The sequence below is a fragment of the Podarcis vaucheri genome, assembly GCF_965113315.1.
Source record: "Podarcis vaucheri genome assembly, chromosome: 2".
NCBI lineage: Eukaryota > Metazoa > Chordata > Lepidosauria > Squamata > Lacertidae > Podarcis > Podarcis vaucheri.
Window position 1 is genome coordinate 14,628,245 of NC_138760.1, and position 9,946 is coordinate 14,638,190.

The 9,946-nt window shown below is 47.8% G+C and overlaps 1 long non-coding RNA gene across 1 annotated transcript; it reads right to left on the reverse strand.

Annotated features, from left to right (window-relative positions):
- Positions 1 to 7,554: 7,554 nt before the first annotated feature.
- Positions 7,555 to 8,470, reverse strand: LOC309526313. The gene is made up of 2 exons (XR_014216722.1): positions 7,933 to 8,470; positions 7,555 to 7,798 (listed from the first exon to the last, which is right to left on the reverse strand). It is a non-coding gene; the product is annotated as an uncharacterized lncRNA (long non-coding RNA).
- Between the last annotated feature and the right edge of the window lie 1,476 nt (positions 8,471 to 9,946).

Sequence of the window (9,946 nt, forward strand, 5' to 3'; positions counted from 1 at the left end):
AGAAAGTCCTTGTGACATCATCACTTACACTTTCCACATTGCTTTGTGCCAGCAACGTTGCCATGTGACTCAGAATTGTGTGCTGTTTGTTTGAAAGCAGCATAGTGTTGAGACACGTGTGGAAAATAAGGGGGGAGAGCATTGTCTCCGCAGTGCAAGGAACCTGTGTGCATCTCCCCTAAGTCATAATATGCATTTTTCTTTGGCTGTAGTGAATTTTGCTTCAACAGAGGAAAGCAAGTTTCTAGATCTCATGGTTTCGTATGAAAGCTTGAACATGCGCAGGCACTTGTGTCTGCTGGCATCTGGCCTGGTACGCTGTTTTTGATGATGGAGAGCAGTTCTGGCCAGTTTTCCGGCGCAAAGACCATTGAAATGCATTGAGCATGCAAGAGGCGCAGTTGCACATTTCAAAGGGGCATGTGCAGGAGAAGTACCCAGCATGGAGGGCACCTCATGTTCTTTGCTCTTAAGAATCAGACGAGGTAGAAATGGGGCCAGCTGCTTAGTTTTCCTCCGGGTTGATGTTTCTCACTGACCTAAATTCAAGTGTGGTTGCGGTGAAGAGGTTTGACAACACAGCTTGTGTGATTCAGCAGACCACTGCCCCACCCACTTTGAGGTTGTTTGCAGTTGCATGCTGAAATCTCAGTTTGTCATGTGAATTTTCTGCTTGCGAGAAGGAAATCAGTCATGTTGAGTGGTTACTAAACTGCTGATTCTGCTCATGTGAACATAGTGCAAGTCCACGCACAAACACACACCACCATTAAATCTGACACATAGTGTGCCTTTTGAAGCGAAGAACGCCCATCATCACTGCTACGTATGCTGTTGCCATCCTGCTTATAGTCCTAATGGCGATTTCATTTAACTGTCCTTCTGTTCACCTTTAATCCCTGGTGCGTTTGTCTTGTTACGCCAGTCTTTCATCCTCTATGGTCCAGGCTTCTGCAGAACAGCAGAACTGAAAGGTGAACTTTTGTTGGACTGCACCATTTCAATATGCATTTGGTACTGCTGAGGTACAGTATTTCTAGCCAGTCCCTGACACCTACCTCCTCAACAGATCCCAAGTCTCTGCAGCAGCAAAGATCAGGACATTAGGCTTGCACTCTTACTTTGTCTTATATATGTACAGTTAATCTGGATTCTTCCATAGTATTTTGATTGCTAGGGTTTCCTATGGGTTGTTTGTGGATTGCCCTCTACAATTTTTCAATATGAGATGGCTTGGTAAGGTCTACTGAAATGCTGTTATTTGTTCTGAATTGAATTAATTAATTATTACCTTGGAAATGCAGTGTTTATGTATTTGCATGCTTTTATATCTTACTAGGGACGCAGGTGGCGCTGTGGGTTAAACCACAGAGCCTAGGGCTTGCCGATCAGAAGGTCGGCAGTTCAAATCCCCGCGACGGGGTGAGCTCCTGTTGCTCGGTCCCAGATCCTGCCCACCTAGCAGTTCAAAAGCACGTCAAAGTGCAAGTAGATAAATAGGTACCACTCCGGTGGGAAGGTAAATGGCGTTTCTGTGCGCTGCTCTGGTTCGCCAGAAGCGGCTTAGTCATGCTGGCCACATGACCCGAAAGCTGTACACCGGCTCCCTTGGCCAATAAAGTGAGATGAGCGCCACAACCCCAGAGTCGGTCACGACTGGACCTAATGGTCAGGGGTCCCTTTACCTTTACTATATCTTACTATTGCACTTTACTGTAAGCCGTTTAGGCCAGGATGACATGGAAAGTTTACACACAAATAAACATGATGGTGTTCGCCTCTACATAGTTCCATCCTTATTTCAGACATAGTGATATATCAATATATCACAATGCTGAAAACCAGATATTGCCCAGCCCTAATTATGATAATAATGGGTGGCTGCAGCTTTCCTTGGAGTGTTTGAAGGAACTAGCGGTGTCGCTGAGGGCAGGGGGAACAGGGTTGCCACCTTATTTTATCACTCCTGCTCCTGCGCCTTTAACAGCAGCCTGCGGTGTAAACCTTTAAACAAGAGAAGCATTTTCTGGCCCTGAGCTAAAGCAGCTAGGAAAGCCTCGTTTGCTTAATTTTTGCCTGCTGGATGGTTAAAAAGTCAGATTTACATAATTAAATAAACAGTTTGCATTCTGAGTGGGAGGGAAAAAGACAAAAAAATAGTTGTTTGGAAAAAGCTAGCCTATCCTTTGATCTTCAGCTGTTTAGCACACTGCTAGAAAACTGATGAGTGGCAGCAGAGAATCAGGAATCTTGAGTCGCTGTTGGGCCATATGTGTGTACCTTTCCTCTCGTCTACTGTACTTATTCCTTATAGGCTGGGCAGGAATCCTGGCTCTTATCACCACTGTTCTTCACATGCAAGCCAGTGAGACCCATCTCCCTTATAAAGACTCGGTCGAGAGAGGTTTTCAAACTTTCTATCCACTGAGGAACTGAGGTCATAGAGGTGCACTGCAGAGGCTTCTGGGTACTTTATTCTCTAGCCCATGTTATATACCATATATTCTCCACCCTCATCATTCTACCCGGACACTGAGGTACAGCACTGAGGTTTGTCTGGTGGTTCCCTTGCTGCGAGAAGCCAGGTTACAGGGAACCAGGCAGAGGGCCTTCTCGGTAGTGGCACCCGCCCTGTGGAACACCCCCCCACAAGATGTCAAAGAGAAAAACAACTACCAGACTTTTAGAAGACATCTGAAGGCAGTCCTGTTTATTGTTGTTGTTGTTTATTCATTTAGTCGTGTCCGACTCTTCGTGACCCCCTGGACCAGAGCATGCCAGGCACTCCTGTCTTCCACTGCCTCCTGCAGTTTGGTCAGACTCATGCTGGTAGCTTCGAGAACACTGTCCAACCATCTCGTCCTCTGTCGTCCCCTTCTCCTTGTGCCCTCCATCTTTCCCAACATCATGGTCTTTTCCAGAGAGTCTTCTCTTCTCATGAGGTGGCCAAAGTATTGGAGCCTCGGCTTCAGGATCTGAGTGAGCACTCAGGGCTGATTTCCTTAAGAATGGATCGGTTTGATCTTCTTGCAGTCCAAGAGTCTCCTCCAGCACCATAATTCAAAAGCATCAATTCTTTGGCGATCAGCCTTCTTTCTGGTCCAGCTATCACTTCCATACATCACTACTGGGAAAACCATAGCTTTAATTATACGGACCTTTGTTGGCAAGGTGATGTCTTTGCTTTTTAAGATGCTGTCCAGGTTTATCATTGCTTTGCAGTCCTGTTTAGGGAAGCTTTTAATGTTTGGTGTGTTACTGTATTTTAATATTTTGTTGGAAGCCGCCCAGAGTGGCTGGGGAAGCCCAGCCAGATGGGCAGGGTATAAATAATTTTTAAAATGTTGTTGTTGTTATTATTCCCAGAATCCTGGGATTTGCAGTTTGTGAAGAGTGCTGGAAGGGGCACCTCTGTGAACAACAGTTCCCAAGATTCTGGTGGCTGGGTGCTTTAAATGCACAGTATATGGAAAGCCATCGAGGGGGAATGTTTTGCAAGGATCTGTGGACAAGGCTGGCCTGTGCCGACGATGCTGGCAATGGCAACAAGCGTGTGGGTTGCTGACTCTCAGCAAAGGGGTGGAACAGTTATTCTGTCTTCTCTCCCCCCCCCCCGCCCCGCCGTCCCAATCAATCAGTGAAGCCGCATGCAAGCCCTGACAGCTACTCCCTGGGAGGTCTGAGCTCACCCTTTGAAACTGCATCTGGCTGCGTCTGTGTGAGCAGCTGCATGGGGCGTGGCCGGCAGGGAATGCGTTTGTTCTTGGCAGTCAGGGGAGTTGGGGCTTGTTTTATAACATTTTTTAACGCCCCCCGCAAGGCAAGTTCCAGGTGAGACGGCAAAGATCCCTATAGAGGGAAAGTGGAACAGAGGGGGATGAAGTGGGGTGGGGCTGGGGGAAGAGAGAGAGACTGCTGCCTGCCTGCCGTGTGTGTGTGTGTGTGTGTGTGTGTTTGTGTGTAAGAAGGAGTAGCAGCAAAAGGTGTACAGTGGTACCTCAGGTTAAGAACTTAATTCGTTCTGGAGGTCCGTTCTTAACCTGAAACTGAGGTACCACTTTAGCTAATGGGGCCTCCTGCTGCTGTTGTGCCGCTGATGCGCGATTTCTGTTCTCATCCTGAAGCAAAATTCTTAACCAGAAGCACTATTTCTGGGTTAGTGGAGTCTGTAACCTGAAGCGTATGTAATCTGAGGTACCACTGTGTTAGAAAGACCTGAGTGGTATTGGTGGTGGTGAACATCTGAGGACAAAGGCTTTGCTGTTATTTTTGTTTTTTCCCTTTATATGCCACCCTTATCTTCCGAAGAGCTCAAAGTACTGTACATAGAATCATAGAATCAAAGAATTGTAGAGTTGGAAGGGACATCAAGGGTCATCTAGTCCAACCCCCTGCAATGCAAGAAACTCAGCTAAAGCATCCCTGATAGATGGCCATCCAACCTCTGCTTAAAACCCCCCAAGGAAGGAGAGCCAACAACCTCCCAAGGGAGACTGTTCCACTGTCAAACAGCTCTTGCTTTCAGTCAGTTTTCCCTGATGATCGGAATCTCCTTTCTTGTAACTTGATTCCATTGTTTCTCCTACCCTCCAGAGCAGGAGAAAACAAGCTTGTTCCTTTTTTCCTCCTCCTCCCCATTTAACCATGATGCCACACTAACTTAAGAATGCAATCTAGCGGATTGCCAGCAAGGAAAGGCTGTTTCACATACAGTGGTGCCCCGCAAGACGAATGCCTTGCAAGACGGAAAACTCACTAGATGAAAGAGTTTTCCGTTTTGGAGGTGCTTCTCAAAACGAATCTCCTATGGGCTTGCTTCGCAAGACGACAATGTCCTGCGAGTTCCTGCTGGTTTTTCCCCCCTTCCCCCCCTTTTTCTAAGTCGCTAAGCCGCTTATCAGCTGATCCGATCAGCAGATAAGCCGCTAAAAGCTGCTAATAGCGCTAATCCGCTAATCTGTCAATGGGCTTGCTTCGCAAGACGAAAAAACCACTAGACGAAGAGAATCACAGAACGGATTCTTTTCGTCTTGCGAGGCACCACTGTACTTCAGCTCTTTGCAGGCGTTTGCTGGGGTGTAGGATCACCTAGTGAGCTTCATGGCTGGTTTGGGGATTCGAACCCTGGTCTCCTAGGTCACAGTCCAACACTCTAACCATGATGCCACACTAACTTAAGAATGCAATCTAGCGAATTGCCAGCAAGGAAAGGCTGTTTCACATACTTAAGCTCTTTGCAGGCGTTTGCTGGGGTATAAGTTTGCTTACAGGCAAGGGGCAGGCTGAACTATGGCGCAGCAGGGTCCTTGCTCAGGCTGTGTGCGTTCAGTAGGGAGTCCCCGACTCTACTACAGCTGTCTGCATGGGATCAGGAGCACTATCTTTTGATCAGGGTTCCTGAGCTTATGCAGAGACTTCTGAACATACAGTTGCACACATGGGAGCATCCCTACAGATGTTCTGATTCAGGGATGGTGACCCTGTCTCCCTCCAGGTGTTGTTGGACAAGCATCAGCCCCAGACAACATGGCCAACGGTCAGGGAGATGATGGGGGCTGTAGCCCGCAACAGGTAGAGGCACACAGGTGAGCCACCTAGTGGCTTGGCCTTCGGAGCCTTTTATTTGACACACTCACACTTCATATCTAGATGCACACTTAAAATATTTTGCTGCGCTGCATGTAGCAAATGCAGTGTATTAAATGGCTTTAAAAAGGTGAAGGGACCCCTGACCATTAGGTCCAGTTGTGGCCGACTCTGGGGTTGCGGCGTTCATCTTGCTTTACTGGCCGAGGGAGCCGGCGTACAGCTTCCAGGTCATGTGGCCAGCATGACTAAGCCGCTTCTGGCGAACCAAAGCAGAACACGGAAACGCCGTTTACCTTCCCGCCAGAGAGCTACCTATTTATCTACTTGCACTTCGTGTTTTCAAACTGCCATGTTGGCAGGAGCAGGGACTGAGCAATGGGACCTTCTGATCTGGCTCTGTGGTTTAACCCACAGCACCAGCCACAACCCTATAGGCTTACCTATGTGTTTTTGTACCGTTTAGAGATGGTTCTTGAAGTGCACCAACAAGGTACATAGCCTGTTAATAGGTCTAACTGATGCTACAATCCCATCAATACTTACTAGTCCGTATGTCTCATTGACTTCACTGGGATTTATCTCTAAGTAACCAGGGACGCGGGTGGCGCTGTGGTCTAAACAACTGAGCCTAGGGCTTGCCGATCAGAAGGTCGGCAGTTCGAATCCCCATGACAGGGTGAGCTCCTATTGTTTGGTCCCAGCTCCTGCCCACCTAGCAGTTCGAAAGCACGTCAAGTGCAAGTAGATAAATAGGTACCACTCCGGTGGGAAGGTAAACGGCGTTTCCATGCACTGCTCTGGTTCGCCATAAGCGGCCTAGTCATGCTGGCCAATGTATTTTTAATCTTTGTTGGAGGCCGCCCAGAGTGGCTGGGGAAACATAGCCAGATGGGCGGGGTTCAAATAAATTATTATTATTATTATTATTATTATTATTATTATCCTGGTGCCTTCCAGGTGTTGGATTCCAACTCCCATCAGCTCCAATCAGCACGGCCAGCGGTCAAGAGATGAACATCAGGAGGACACCAAGTTGGGAATGGCCAGGCCCAGGTAAAACAGCTTTGTGAGGGAGCATTTAGAAGAGGAGCTGCTGCAGTGGGGAGGAGGTGCTTTGCCCTTCCTCCACCTACTGCTTTTCCCCAGCTGTTTTCCCTTGCCCTCCCAAAGTGTTTGCAAGGGAAGTATGTATCTGGAACACTTCAGGAGGGGAAACAGCTAGTGGAGAGCTGCTGTGGGGTGGGGAGGCGGTGGTGGAGGAAGGGTAAAGCACCCCTTGCCCCTGCTACTTCTGCGCATCATCCGTTCCTTCTGCCCTCCCCACCTCACCAAGCCTGAGCCAATGAATGTTCTGCAGACGGAGGCTGTTTGTGACATGTGACTGGCTGATTAGATTATAGTCATACCTCAGGTTGAAGTAGCTTCAGGTTAAGCATTTTCGGGTTGCGCTCCATGGCCACCCAGAAGTAACGGAGTGCGTTACTTCTGGGTTTTGCATCTCGCGCATTCGCTGATGCTCAAAATGTCATGCGCATGCGCAGAAGCGGCAAATCGCAACCCGTTTGTGCGCAGACACGGGTTGCGTTCGCTTCAGGATGCAAACGGGGCTCCAGAACGGATCCCGTTCACATCCAGAGGTACCACTGTATCTGTCTGGAAACTGTAAAAACGGCTCCCTTTCCTTTCCTAAAGAAACTGCAGAACTGTGGGTTGAACCCCGTAAAAACCAGATTTTTTCCCTTTGCAAAAGAAGTTGCACAACTTTGTGCTGATCCTCAAAAAACCAGGGCTTTCCCCCTTTCCTCCTCTAAAAACTAGGTGCATCTTATGGTCAGGTGCGTCTTATGGAGTGAAAAATACGGTATATGGAGGGGGTCAGGGAAACTTGTTACACGGTGCTGTCATTTTCATTTCTTTGACCAGATGTTGCAGCAAGAGAAAGGAGAATTATATGGGCGGCAGATGTTTCCAGCAGTAAACACAGATTTACTTGAGCATCTAGCCCCGAGCCCCCAAACTGGAATATTCTCTTCTGAAAGTGAAACTCTGCCTGCAGATCAGTCGCAACTTCCCTGTAGACAGAACATGGCATGTCTATTCTGCAGAGAAAGCTGTGTAACCATAGCTTCTTCTTTCTTTTGAGATGCTTCCTGTTTATCTTTCTATGCCCAGCAAATCCACGGCTGGGCAACAGGCCTCTGATTTCTTCCTGGAGATTAGAAATAAAACCCTCTGTGATTCCTAGAAACAAAACAATGTGATGGTGTGCTGATGCCCCACCCCAATTCTGCTAGAGTTGCAATCAGCAGATTTTCCTGAAATCGGAGACGACTTGCTTATTACCTCTGCTGCTGCCTTTCAGTCTTAAGCCAGCGCACAGTTCCGCACTTCCAAAGCTGTGTGTTCCGCAATACAAATAAATTAGTGAAATGTCTGGCAAATGGCAGAAACATGTATGCAGTAGCTGTGGTCAGGAGGCTGTAGTATTTGCTTTGCTTCCTGTTAAGTCTTTCAGTCATTGGCTTTTTCCTTAATATGAGGTTAGTTGGTTGGTTGCTAGGTTTGATATAAAGGTGGGAGACTGGTGTAATAATAGCTGCTGATGTCACAAAGGCACTAGATAAGGTCTCCTTAAAGCAGGGGAAAACCGTTGTGCTGTTTCTACAGTGGGTATTTACTCTGGTGTATCATTTTGGGGCCATAATTAACACCAACCCTGCACGGGCTGCCCTGACCATCAACATGCTGTTGTTGTTGTTGTTTAGACATTTAGTCGTGTCTGACTCTTTGTGACCCCATGGACCAGAGCATGCCAGGCACTCTGTCTTCCACTGCCTCCTGCAGTTTGGTCAAACTCGTGTTGGTAGCTTCGAGAACACTGTCCAACCATCTCATCCTCTGCCGTCCCCTTCTCCTTGTGCTCTCAGTCTTTCCCAACATTAGGGTGTTTTCCAGGGAGTCTTCTCATGATGTGGCCAAAGTATTGGAGCCTCAGCTTCAGGATCTGTCCTTCCAGTGAGCACTCAGGGCTGATTTCCTGAAGAATGGATACATTTGATCTTCTTGCAGTCCATGGGACTCTCAAGAGTCTCCTCCAGCACCAGAATTCAAAAGCATCAATTCTTTGGCAATCAGCCTTCTTAATGGTCCAGCTCTCACTTCCTTACATCACTACTGGGAAAACCATAGCTTGAACATCAACATGCTACTGAGCCCAATTCAAGGTTTTGCCGCTAATTTATAAAGCCCTAAAATTAGGTCCCACATTTATTTATTTTTGAAAAAGATGATATACTTCTATAGCTTTTACAAAAAATGCACAGCAGTTTACAATAATACAGTAAATAGATATGGAATATATAAACACAATAAGAAACACATAAAATTAAAACTCAGAGACTGTCAACTAACCATTATGGCAGGGGTCAGCAAACTTACTGCGCCTCAGACCGGTGTCTCCAGCACCAATCGTGCGGCGGGCCAGAGGGCGGGGGAGCGCGTGCCCATACGTGCGCACACACGCTATTTCCGGTGCACTTCCAGGTCGGAGGAGCACCGGAAATAGCTTGTGCGCGTGTGCACGGGCCTCCTCCAACCTGGATGTGCACCGGAAATAACACTTGCACATGCGCAAATAATGTTTGCACATGTGCACAAGCTATTTCTGGTGCTCCTCCGACCCGGAAGTGGGCAGCCGCGCAGCTCAGCACTGGTAAGAGCAGGCGGTGGCAGCGGGCAGCGGGAGTTGCCGTGGGCCAGATAAACGAGTCCCTCAGGCCTTATGCGGCCCGCAGACCTTAGTTTGGCGACCCCTGCGTTATGGAAAGATGTAAATACTTGAAGGTGTGCCTCTCCTATTTTGTGCCAGCCCTTGCCTTCAGTATGGCCAGCTCTACTGTTAGGTAGCAGGAGGCAGCTGCTTCAAGTAGATGATGATGCAGGGCAATGAACAAACAGAGTAGTGTGTGTGTCATACACAGTCATTCCGCCTCACCTGCATCCCTTAAGCTAGTCTGGTGCCCTCAGGTGCAGTGGAAGATTGTTCAGCCAAGCCTTATGAGAGATCTGGGTATGTTTAGTCTGGGAAACAGGAGACTGAGAAGAGATGTGATAGCCAAATATCTAAAGGGCTGTCACATGGAAGATGGAGCAAACTTGTTTTCTCCTGCTTTGGAGGACTAATGGCTTCAAGTTACAAGAAAGGAGATTCTGACTAGACATCAGGAAGAACTTTCTGACAGTAAGAGCTGCTCGACAGTGGAACGGTCTCCCTTGAAAGGTGGTGGAGTTTTTAAAGCAAGAAGTAGGATGGAGGCCATCTGTCATGGATGCTTCAGCTGAGTTTCTTACATTGCAG